Source organism: Ascaphus truei, chromosome 3, assembly GCF_040206685.1.
Source record: "Ascaphus truei isolate aAscTru1 chromosome 3, aAscTru1.hap1, whole genome shotgun sequence".
In the NCBI taxonomy this organism is placed as follows: domain Eukaryota; kingdom Metazoa; phylum Chordata; class Amphibia; order Anura; family Ascaphidae; genus Ascaphus; species Ascaphus truei.
Window position 1 is genome coordinate 30,963,252 of NC_134485.1, and position 12,461 is coordinate 30,975,712.

Here is a 12,461-nt window from a genome sequence, read left to right on the forward strand (position 1 = left end):
TGAGATGTCAAGCAACTGTAGCTATTCACCCGTTGCTTTACTTTTACAGACTTGCCCTGGATACTCCCAGTTATAGCTGATTAACTTCTTGCTATTCATAGTGATTGATTGTACTATTATATTTCCAGATTAGCTGGTTACAACAGCCTGTGATTCCTCACAATTTCTGCTGACCTTCTTTTGGTATGCTTCCTATTCATGATCCCTGATATGTGTCTGCCCTGTTGATTCTTCTTCCTGATCCACTACTCTTTAAATACATTTCCTGGTTCCCTGACCATGGCTTGCATGACCTACAGATCATAGGATAGTCGCTATCCTAACGGTCTGTGATGTGGTTGTGGGGCCATAGGATTATCGCTGCGGATGGGGGTGGAATGGCAGGTACCGCTGGATCAGGGTGCTATATCGAATATCGTGGCTTAGTAAATCCCAGTCTTAGTCGTTGCCTCTCACGATCATGAGTGGTCATTCCATTATGCTGAAACAGTTACTAAATGCAGTGTGCAACATGCAGGCAAATCTGACTACAAAGTAACTCTCTGTAAATGTGTGACAATACCGATAAGCAGAGCACAAGGGAGTTGATGGACGCCCACCAGAACTAGCCGAGAGCAACTCCCACCCCCTCTGATAACACACAATAAGGGAGGAAGCTAAATCCAGGGGCCACGACGGAATTTGCAGAGAATGGTACATGGAAATAGGGGTCTAGGAGCAAGGAAGGGTCCAGAAGAGCAGAGGTCATGAGACAGGCACAGCTCCAGGAAAGCAGTAGGAAAATGGGAGGTCAGACAGGCACAGGAGATCAGTAGAGAAAGATATGTCCAAATGGGTGGGGATAAGTCCAGCAATGAACATAAGAGCCAGGCAACAACACAACAGAGGATAATCTGTTGCAGCAGCAAGCAGGATAAAAGGAGCTGGGATTTTATCATGCTAAACAGGAAGTGATCCTGCAGTGCAACCAGTGTCAAAGCCTGGAAAATTGGAGCGGGTTCAAGAGACTACTCCAGAGTAACACAAACAGCTGGGGAAACCTGGCAAGGACTGAAACAGAGATGGAGTCAGGAAATGCCACCATCCCCTCCTGAAGGACTGCATGCCCAAAGGCGGGGCCAAGGGATAGTAAGTTGCCGGGCATGAAATCAATGGACCAACCTTGACGCATGCACTTCAGAGGTTGGCTCCCGCTAATGACTTTCCGGACCGTAATTTTTTCCAGTTGACTAGATATTTCAACCTCTTGTGCCTAATTCGTCCAGAATGTTTTTGACTTGATATTCCAGGGTACAGTCTTCCATCACAATAGGTGGGTCTTCTTTTGAGATATGAGATGGGCTAGCTCTTTTCAGTAAAGATACGTGAAAGACGGGTGAATCTTTCAACATGGCGACAAACCTAACTTACCTGCTATGGGGTTAATAAACCAGATGATGTGAAACGACCCCATAAATCTTGGTTTGAGTTTGGGGGGTTAGCCAGCGAACCTTAAATGTTTAGTGGATAACCAGACTCCGTTTTGCACTGCGTACTGGGATGCGGGTCTCCGTTTTTGGTCTGCTTATTTCTTGCAAATTCGCTTAGAGAGCAATAGCTTCCGGACTACTTTATTCTGAACCTGAATCAAGTGACGCAACATGTTCCGTATAGCGGGTACATCCTTGGAGACGGCAAAGAAACTGGAAGCGTTTTAGAATACAATAAAAGGTGGAGATGCCAGTGGAGTTGTGAACATGATTATTGTACACAAATTCCGCCAACGGTAGGAGATCCGCCAAATTATCTTGAGCCTGGCAGATGAAACTGCAGAGGTATTGCTCTAGGAATTGGTTGCATGTTCGGTCTGACCATCTTTTTGTGGGAGGAATGCAGAAGAGAAACATAGTTGGATTACTAACATGGGGGCGTGTCTTCCAAAACCATCACATGAATTATGATCCACGATCCATGACGATACTTATTGGTAATCCGTGTAGGCAATACATATGTTGCATAAACAGTGAGGCCAAAAGCGAAGCAGAAGGAAAGTTGGGTAGAGCCACAAAATGACCCATTTTAGAAAACATGTTGATGGTATCCCAGATTACGGAATTCTTTTGCGACTTTGGGAGGCCAGTGATTAAGTCCATAGACAGCCTTTGCCAAGGCTGAACTGGGAGAGGCAAAGGGTGAAGTAGTCCGTAAAGTCTTTGTTGGGAGATCTTCATCTGGGCACATATTACACAACATTGTACATACTCTTATGTCATTTTTCATGTAAGGCAACCACAACCAGCACTGTATAAGTTTGAGGGTCTTTTGAGCACCCGGGTGACCTGCTAATGAGGTGTTGTGACATCTCCAGAAATTCCTCCCATGTTTTCTTTAGTGGTACAATAATCTTGGTCCCCTCGTACAAAACCTCCTTCTCCTGGGGTACACTCAGGATGTTTTTTGAAGAATTGTAATTCCCTTAACTCGGTCAGATTGGTCTGCAATTGAGCTTCCCCAGTGATCGGCGCAATAGGTGCAATGACTTTCAGAGGCATCAAGGGAGGCAGTGATTCCTGAGGATTCTTGTCATTAGTGTGTAGACAGGGTAAGGCCTGTGCCTTCCCATGTTTGGTTCAAGGTTGGTACGAGATAACATAAATTGTATGTTTGTGATGGTGCTCAAGAGTGCTGGGACTGTGTTGAAGGAAGGGAGAATTGTCTGGGTAATAACAGTTGTAGTCTCAGTACTGTGCCTTTAAATCAGCTCTTTCCTAATGGGGTACCCTGAAGGTTGGAGTGGGTTGCCAATAGACAGCCCCCTCTTTCCTCATTGGGTAACCCCCGGTAGTAGTACTCACTGTTTTCAATTCCTTCCTTCCCAGTCTCCCTTCCAAAAGCGTGCAGCTGTATTGAGTGTGAATCCGAAGCCAGAGTGTGCAGCGCACAGCAGTAGAGAGGAGCAGGTCTTAGCAGTAAAAGTCCTTTATTAATAAATCATCATGTGGGACAACAGCAAACCTTCAACGCGTTTCGTTCAAAGGAACTTTATCAAGAAGTGCTGTATGTATTAAAAACAACCATTTAAGTACAGCTGACTGCCCGTTTTTCGCGCCAAACGTGACGTCATCATATATGTTTTACACCAATCATAAGGCTTGTTCCTCGCGCATGCGCGCGGCGCCAGTGCTGTGTATTGACATCTCTGGTTATATTAATTCCCGCGCATGCGCGCGACGCCAGGGTTCCACTCTATGGTAAACTCTATGGTAAACTGTATGTTCAATAGACTCCCGCGCATGCGCGCGACGCCAGAGTCCCAGGGAGGTTACTACCACTGACAGCCATGTCAGGCAGGAGGCACACGCCCCTCTGGGCGGTGCTACAAGCATGGACATGCCTCTGACAGAGGCAGAAGGACCACCCCTCCTCCTCTAGTGTCTGCACTTGTGCTAAGGAGTCAGACTATGGGGTAAAGAATAACTGCCCAATTTGTCCTAACAAGTGTTTATAGCTAAACTCCACAACGACATTGTTGTTATGGCTGGGGAATATGAGGCAGCAGGCTGTACTACAATGGGAGTTACACATAAACAAAATGTGAGTTTACAAGCCATCAAACATAAATGTATAAATAAACAACAAATGTGTAAATAAACAAACAATGTGCAATACATTTTATCTAAAAAAGAAGAACATATAACAAGTCAATTTATTATTAAAATTTATATTTATCAGAAATGTGTATAATTAATGATAAAAAATAAACAATAAAAACAATTATTTTAAAAAAATCTTGTGTCTTATTTAGGTAACAGCAAATTGCTGCCCTACTGGATGAAAATGGTAATAATATTGATTGTTCCAAACATTTCCATTCAATGTGGATTTTTATACATATACATATTAAGGTTTTGTATTTGTATCACCTCAACCTAGTCTAATCTAATCTAAGTAATATATAGTCCCATTATTAACCAAAAATAGATGTTAAGTTAGCAGTTGAGTTAATTATACTTCTAGATCGAGTTTATCGGATGGGTGCAGAAAGACGTAAACAAATATTAATTAATTACAACAGAGTCTGAATATATCTTCATAGAGACATTATAAATGATTAATTTACAAATACAAATGTAGTATTACAGTTGATAAAACTATGTATAGTGTGACATTTGTGTGGACTGTCCACACAAATGTCACACTATACATAGTTTTATCAACTGTAATACTACATTTGTAGTGTATTTGATCAACTGTGGCTGTGGGAAGAAATATGTCGGCAGGACCACAAGAGCTTTAAAAATTAGGATGCAAGAACATTGCAGGCTAATACGTAAGAAAGATATGGAACACCCTGTTTCCAAACATTTTTCGGAATGTAGACAAGGAGGAATTAGCAACTTCTCATTTATGGGCATTGAAAAAATAATCAGAAAAGAAAGAGGGGGTAATATTGAGAAAACATTGGATTGTAGAGAATCCTATTGGATATTCACACTGAGAACACGGTACCCTGAGGGAATAAATATAGAATGGAATATCAATCATTTTCTTAAATAAATGTATCGTTCTTGACAAAAGAATATATTTGAAAAATATGTCTAAAAGCCTTTCATTGGTACCCAAACAATATATAGTATGAGCATAATTAATCATTTATAATGTCTCTATGAAGATATATTCAGACTCTGTTGTAATTAATTAATATTTGTTTACGTCTTTCTGCACCCATCCGATAAACTCGATCTAGAAGTATAATTAACTCAACTGCTAACTTAACATCTATTTTTGGTTAATAATGGGACTATATATTACTTAGATTAGTCTTATACTAGGTTGAGGTGATACAAATACAAAACCTTAATATGTATATGTATAAAAATCCACATTGAATGGAAATGTTTGGAATAATCAATATTATTACCATTTTCATCCAGTAGGGCAGCAATTTGCTGTTACCTAAATAAGACACAAGATTTTTTTTAAATAATTGTTTTTATTGTTTATTTTTTATCATTAATTATACACATTTCTGATAAATATAAATTTTAATAATAAATTGACTTGTTATATGTTCTTCTTTTTTAGATAAAATGTATTGCACATTGTTTGTTTATTTACACATTTGTTGTTTATTTATACATTTATGTTTGATGGCTTGTAAACTCACATTTTGTTTATGTGTAACTCCCATTGTAGTACAGCCTGCTGCCTCATATTCCCCAGCCATAACAACAATGTCGTTGTGGAGTTTAGCTATAAACACTTGTTAGGACAAATTGGGCAGTTATTCTTTACCCCATAGTCTGACTCCTTAGCACAAGTGCAGACACTAGAGGAGGAGGGGTGGTCCTTCTGCCTCTGTCAGAGGCATGTCCATGCTTGTAGCACCGCCCAGAGGGGCGTGTGCCTCCTGCCTGACATGGCTGTCAGTGGTAGTAACCTCCCTGGGACTCTGGCGTCGCGCGCATGCGCGGGAGTCTATTGAACATACAGTTTACCATAGAGTTTACCATAGAGTGGAACCCTGGCGTCGCGCGCATGCGCGGGAATTAATATAACCAGAGATGTCAATACACAGCACTGGCGCCGCGCGCATGCGCGAGGAACAAGCCTTATGATTGGTGTAAAACATATATGATGACGTCACGTTTGGCGCGAAAAACGGGCAGTCAGCTGTACTTAAATGGTTGTTTTTAATACATACAGCACTTCTTGATAAAGTTCCTTTGAACGAAACGCGTTGAAGGTTTGCTGTTGTCCCACATGATGATTTATTAATAAAGGACTTTTACTGCTAAGACCTGCTCCTCTCTACTGCTGTGCGCTGCACACTCTGGCTTTGGTACGAGATAACATACTATAAGCATGCGAAAAACAACATCCATCTAGCATCTCTACAACTAAGGCTCTTAGCTGGCTTAAAAAATGTCAAGTTTTTATGATTCTTAATGATTTTGACGTGGTGAGAAGCACCCTTCAGGTAGTGTCGCTTATGTTGGAACCCTTCCTTGATGGCCAACATTTCTTTGCTGGAATAGTTTAGTTCCAGACAAATTAACTTTCGTGAATGATATGCTATGGGATACAGAAAATTTTCTTCATTGCATTGCGACAATATGGCCCCAAGAGTGTGTTGGAAACATCAGTGTCGAGGATGAAAGTTTTCTTGGTGTCTGGTGGTGCCAATACAGGAGCTTCACAAAACTTCACCTTTAGCTACTTAAACACAAACTCAATTTCTGAAGTCCATTTAAAGGGTACTGCCTTCCGAGTGAGGTTAGTTAGCAGAGTTACTATTTGAACGTATTCCAGTATAAAATTATGTGTGGCGTAGACAAGTCTTGAATGGCATGAATCTTTCGTTAGGGGTCAGAACACAACCAAGGAATTCCACCTCTATAACATGAAAAGAACATTTGTCCAGTCTGGCATACAATCTGTGTACAGATGTAGTTTCCTTTATTTGGAAATTGGGAGCAAGGAAACTGCAGCTGAAGGGAGCCTGACCATGGCCCGATTGCAGCTTCCCCACGCCCAAAACTCAGTAGACTAGTTTTTCATAAGGATTAATGCAGCAGGGGTGCCTGCTTCTGAATGGGACTCCTGCAGCATTAATTCTACGGAGCCGCACCAGTCTGGAAGAGCTGAGTAGAGAGAAGCGGCCCCTCTCTCTTTCTCCCTGCACAGCTCTTACAGGAGATCGCTCTGTTTTTATTGTTATTACATAGGATCTAAGCAGGGGGTCTCCGGAGCTGAACCTCCCATGTGATTGGGACATTTAAACTTGCAGGAGATACCGGTACCCCATACTGAGGCCTGTATCTCAGGAAGCAGGGGGTCCCCGGACCTGAAAGTAATGTGGTTCAGCTCTGGAGACCCCCTGCTTCAATTCTATGTAATAGAAACCACTAACCACTAAAATAATATAGGGATTAACCCCTCCTGAAACCCTCCCGGGAGGCCTAACCACCCACCCTGGGGCAACTACAACCTTCACCCACCTCCTCTAATACCAACAAATCGGGTACTATTGTTTAACCCCTTAATTAACTTAGCGTTAGCCACTAAGGTAATGAAGCCCTGCTTTTATTTTATTTGTATTACATAGGATTGAAGCAGGGGGTCCCTGCTTCAATCCTATGTAATAAAAATGAAAACAGGAAAAGAAGAGGCATGCGTTTAGATTCTTTAAGTCAGAAGGGACGGAGGCATTGTATCAGAATTATAAGGAATGTAACAACAATTTCAAAAGGGCAAATTAGCAAATTAGCAAAAATGGATAATGAAAAAAGGATTGCAATAGAAAGTAAGATCAACCCTAAAAAGTTCTTTAAGTACCTTAATAACAAAAAAAAATGAGAAAAGAAAATACAGGACCCTATCAGTGTGAGATGGGCAGGCAGCTTATTGGAGATAAGGAAGAAGCAGAGGTATTAAACCAATTCTTTGCCTCTGTGTTTACCAGGGAAGAATCAATTTCAATAGTAGTGCCACAGGAGGAAGCCACAACCTCCATATTAATGAACAATTGGTTAACTGAGTTAGAAGTTCATAGGTGGCTTGAAAAAATGTAAGTAAATAAGGCACCTGGCCCCGATGGCATACATCCAACAGTTATACAGGAATTAAGTTCAGTAATAGCCAAACCATTACATTTATTATTCAAGGACTCCTTTTCCACGGGCTCAGTACCACAAGATTGGCGTAAAGCAGATGTGGTGCCTATATTTACAAAAGGGAGTTAGATCACAACCGGGAATTACAGACCTGTAAGCCTGACTTCAAAAGTGGGAAAATTACTTGAAGGTTTAATACGGGATAATATTCAGGAATACCTAATTGAAAACAAAATTCTTAGTAATAGTCAGCATGGATTTATGAAGGATAGATCATGCCAAACTAACCTTATTTGTTTCTTTGAGGAGGTAAGTAGTAATTTAGACCAGGGTTATGCAGTTGATGTGGTCTTCTTAGATTTTGCAAAGGCTTTTGATACGATTCCACACAAGAGGTTACAAAATAAAGCAAATTGGAATCAGTACAAATATATGCACCTGGATTGCAAACTGTTTGAAGGATAGACAACAGAGGGTTGTCACAAATTGAACTTTTTCAGGTTGGGCTATGGTCGTGAATGGAGTACCTCAGGGATCGTTACTGGGACCCCTGCTTTTTAACTTTTTTATTAATGACCTTGAGGTTGGCATCGAGAGCAAAGCCTCCATTTTTGCTGATGACACTAAATTGTGTAAGGTAGTAGAATCAAAGTAGGATATAATTTCTCTCCAGGAGGACTTGGAAAGACTGGAAATGTGGGCAGGTAAATGGCAGATGAGGCTTAATACACATAAATGTAAGGTTATGCATTTGGGAAGCAAGAATAAACAGGCGACATACAAATTAAACGGGGATAAATTGGGGGAATCCTTGATGAAGAAGTTTTTAGGAGTGCTTGTAGACAGCAGGCTTAGCAATAGTGTCCAAAGTCATGCAGTAGCTGCAAAGGCAAACAAGATCTTATCTTGCATAAAACGGGCAATGGATATAAGGGAGTTAAACATAATTATGCCCCTTTACAAAGCATTTGTAAGACCACACCTATTCTAGACCTTTAAAGTGTCCCTTTATAACTTCTTACACTTTTAAGGTCTAGAATATGTTTGACAGCTGGCCCCCCAGTTAGCACTATACCGCCCATCAACGGGGCATAGCTCGAATCAGCGCGCAAGATTAGTGTTTTCCAATTATGAAGCACTAGCACGCATCACCTGAGAGGAAACACTACGAAGGTGCTGATTGGACAGTACCCCTTGAAAAACCGGAAGAACTTTTAACGGGCATCACGAGAGCCTGACGAAGCCTTGCAATAAGGTGAAACGCATAGCTCTTGTTCCTGACCTTAAGCGGCCACCATTGGAATACGCCAAGCCGACGCCACAGCCCTACAGCCGGAAGCGGAAGCAGGGATCTCAACTGCAGCAGACGCGGATCCCATCGGCACCGTCGCAGATTTTTTAGATGTAAATGTGGATTACTATCTTGTTTCGAATAAAGTATTGTACATTTTTTGTAATTCGGCTGTATCTGCACCCATCTGTATCGAGGGAGGCCACCTACCACACATCGTGACGTGGCCACGGAGGGAAAACCACGCCCTGATACAACTCATTGAGTAAAGAAACCTGTACTACATCTACGCTCACACAGAGCCGCGAGGGCCGCCGTGAGTGACGCTTGTATATATTGATATACATCTATCCATCTACCTCCACCACCCCTACCACTCCGGTTGATTTGGAACCACACCGTATAGAAGGGAGTAGTATCACTGCACTATACGTGTGTCCAAGTCAGTACCCGTCCACACAGAAGGTTTAAGAAACCCTTGATATATCCACACTCACACAGGGCCGTGTGAGTGAGATCTTTATCTATATTATTTCCAATTGGTCACCCATCATCCATTATTTTACGCATTATTACTCACTGAGCACTGGTTGTGTTGTACTTCTAATTAGGAGTATCATTTCTTACTGTTCACCCTGTGCTCCCCTATTTTTTTGTGTTTCTGCTATTGTCAAGGATCCTGGATAGGTCCTGATGGGGTTGAACCTCATGAGAAAACTTGAGTCTTGGGGTACTTGCAACCCCTTAAGAAGGTAGCATCACCTAAATTTTTATTTTATTCTACACCATTGAAAGAGAGCTCCCAGGTATTTCTTTGTTCCACTTCCTCTGGATCAATAAGGAAATATAGATATAGGATAAAGTAAATTTAGCACAGGTTGAACTTGATGGACGTTTGTATTTTTTCAACCTCATCTACTATGTAACTATGTAACTATGTAGCGTGATCATCTGTAAGAGCTGTGCAAGGAGCCAGAGGGAGGGACTGCTTCTCCCTGATGTCTCTGCACAGCTCTTCCAGACTGTTGGCGGCCCGGTAGAATTAACACAGCAGAATTCAAATTCAGGAGCAGGGACCCCCACTGTGTTAATCCTTACGGGAAATTCCCCCCCTGCGCTGAACTTGGCTGCGATCAGGATGTGCAGGGTGTAACTGTATCAGGACACACCTATATGCGTAGTCCCTGCATGGACCAAAACATTGGTTAGGCATTTGGATATTTAATTTAAGACTTCACTTCATCACTTATCATGCAGTGCTGTATTTTCTTCATACCAATGGATTTGGGTGAAGTATACTTATTTTTTGTTAGTTTCATTATTATACGTGCCAAATTCTCATGTTTATCTTTATTGAGATGTGCCTACTTCTTTTTATTTATATATACATACATGCTGTACATACATACAGTACACAGTGTAGCCACAGTTAACGTCTGGAAGACCAATCAGGAGAAAGCTAGGAGTGTCCAAGATTAGCCTACAATGTAAAGTCAGGTGCATATCAGTGCTGCTGGATAGCTCAATACTCAATAGCTCAATACTGTTTAATCAAGATACAAAAAACCTGAGTGTACAGTATTTTGTGTTAGCCAGAAACATATAACATCTGCAGGTACTCATAGCTAGATTTACTATGTGACAAACATAAATTTACTCATGCTATTAAGATTGATGTGAACACTGACAGAATAAGCAAACTTTGTGTTGCTTAGTAAATCTAGCCCTTAATGTGCTAAACCATTTGCTACAATTAGTCTAATAACAGCAAAGGCAGCTAGTTTAATCTTGCAAAAACTTACAGCCTGTTGAGACATCTGGAAGGAGCTGCCAACATTGTCACAGTAAGCTCAGTGATTGAATTACTTGGATACAAGCGCAGTAAATATAGGGACAGCAGGAATCATTCCCCCCGTAATTCACCCTTCACTGTGTGTGATTCCAGCCGTGATCAGTAAATACAGTATGTTTGTTGTATCTTGCATGTACGGTACACAGCTGTATTATAATTAAAAACCATTCTAGGAATCATTGTGGGAGTTAAACATCCTTTAAGGGTGAAGTAAAAGGATTATTAGAGCAAGTTTGAAATCTTCCTAGAAAGTTACTACCATCAATGGGTTCCAGATCCAGCTGAATATCATGACTGAGCTGGGAGTAAAAGCCAGTATCAATTGAAACTCCAAGACAACAGAAGTATAGTAGCAGTCTAGTGAGGGAAGTTACATTGCTGTTTCTTATGCTGTCCTCACAAGCTGAATGTGTCAATAATCAATAAAGCAACCAATTAGTGCAGTGTATCCACATAACATTCTTTGAGGTTTTCATCCAGTGTATGAGGCCTGCATATTTATCAAGGTCTCCCGGGTACAAAACAGGGGCAAGAAAACTGCACTAAACTTACTAAGGAAAAACATTCCCATTGAAATCAATGACTTTTTCTTGATTAATAAATCTGATGCAGTGTTATTTCACCAGTTTGGCCCTGGTTTTGCAGCCGGGAGACTTTGATTAAAGACCCCCCAATAATGATTCTTTTTCTAGAGAGCACCAGACATGAAATATAAGACATAAACGACTAATTCGGTATTACTAAGGTAAAACCGTAGTAAATAACAGGGAAGTAATCAGAATGCAGCTGTCCGTGCTGTCTCTACCGTACGCCTCCATTTTCACACACGTTAAGATACAAAAAATATATCTACTGTACAATTAATTCCTTATATTGAAATAATTGTTTTTGTCATTTATTGTGGAACTTGTCAATACTGTGTGGAGAAATATGTTTACGGATATATTACCACAGATGCAAAGCGATTTTCAGAATTTTAACAACATGTAACTATTCAATCAATTCTAATAATCCCTGCAAAGGAATGAAAGTTCCTATCTGAATAATTTACAGAAGAGATTGTTGCACATACTTTTATCTTAGTATGATTGTGACTGATAGCTGTATATGAATGCTCATTGCATTAATCAATCCTTCACTGTTCTGTGTACTGTGAAGCCATCTTCCCCTTGTTTGGGAAGATGCAAGCTCCCTTCTAACAGAAGGAGAAGAGAGCTGTACATAATTTTGTATTGTGGCCTATATATTGTTACAATTGGTATAATACTATATTATTAGGAGTATTATAATCACAAATGTTGATTAACTGCTAGTATTTAAATAACTGAAATAAACATTATTTTACGTGAATTCCTTTTCTTTCTGCTCTTCATAAACTAGATTAAAATATTTTTAAGCCTAAAAGAACTATTTGGCAACCTTATGCCTTTGCATCTGTGTTCAATTGGCAAAGCACAATTCTTCAAGCTGTTATTTTTGCAACAGTGAACACTTATTACCTTGTAAACTACTCCTTGGAGCAACCACCAAGAAGTCCATCAACAACATTTGGCCACATTTTCTCTGTGCCTTTCGATACCCAATTAGAAATCATGCAGAATAAGGCAAATCTATACTGTGTGTACAAAGATTTATTTATTTTTGTTATCACATATGCAGCAGAAAGTTATAGTAAAACATTTCCATGTAGGAAACAAGTAAGAAGCATCACCTCCCGTTTACT

General features: G+C 40.5%; 1 protein-coding gene across 6 annotated transcripts in view; it reads left to right on the forward strand.

The window, feature by feature from the left end:
- The window catches only part of GRIK1 (glutamate ionotropic receptor kainate type subunit 1), a 376,065-nt gene that overhangs the window by 297,245 nt on the left and 66,359 nt on the right, over positions 1-12,461 (forward strand). The window lies entirely within an intron of this gene.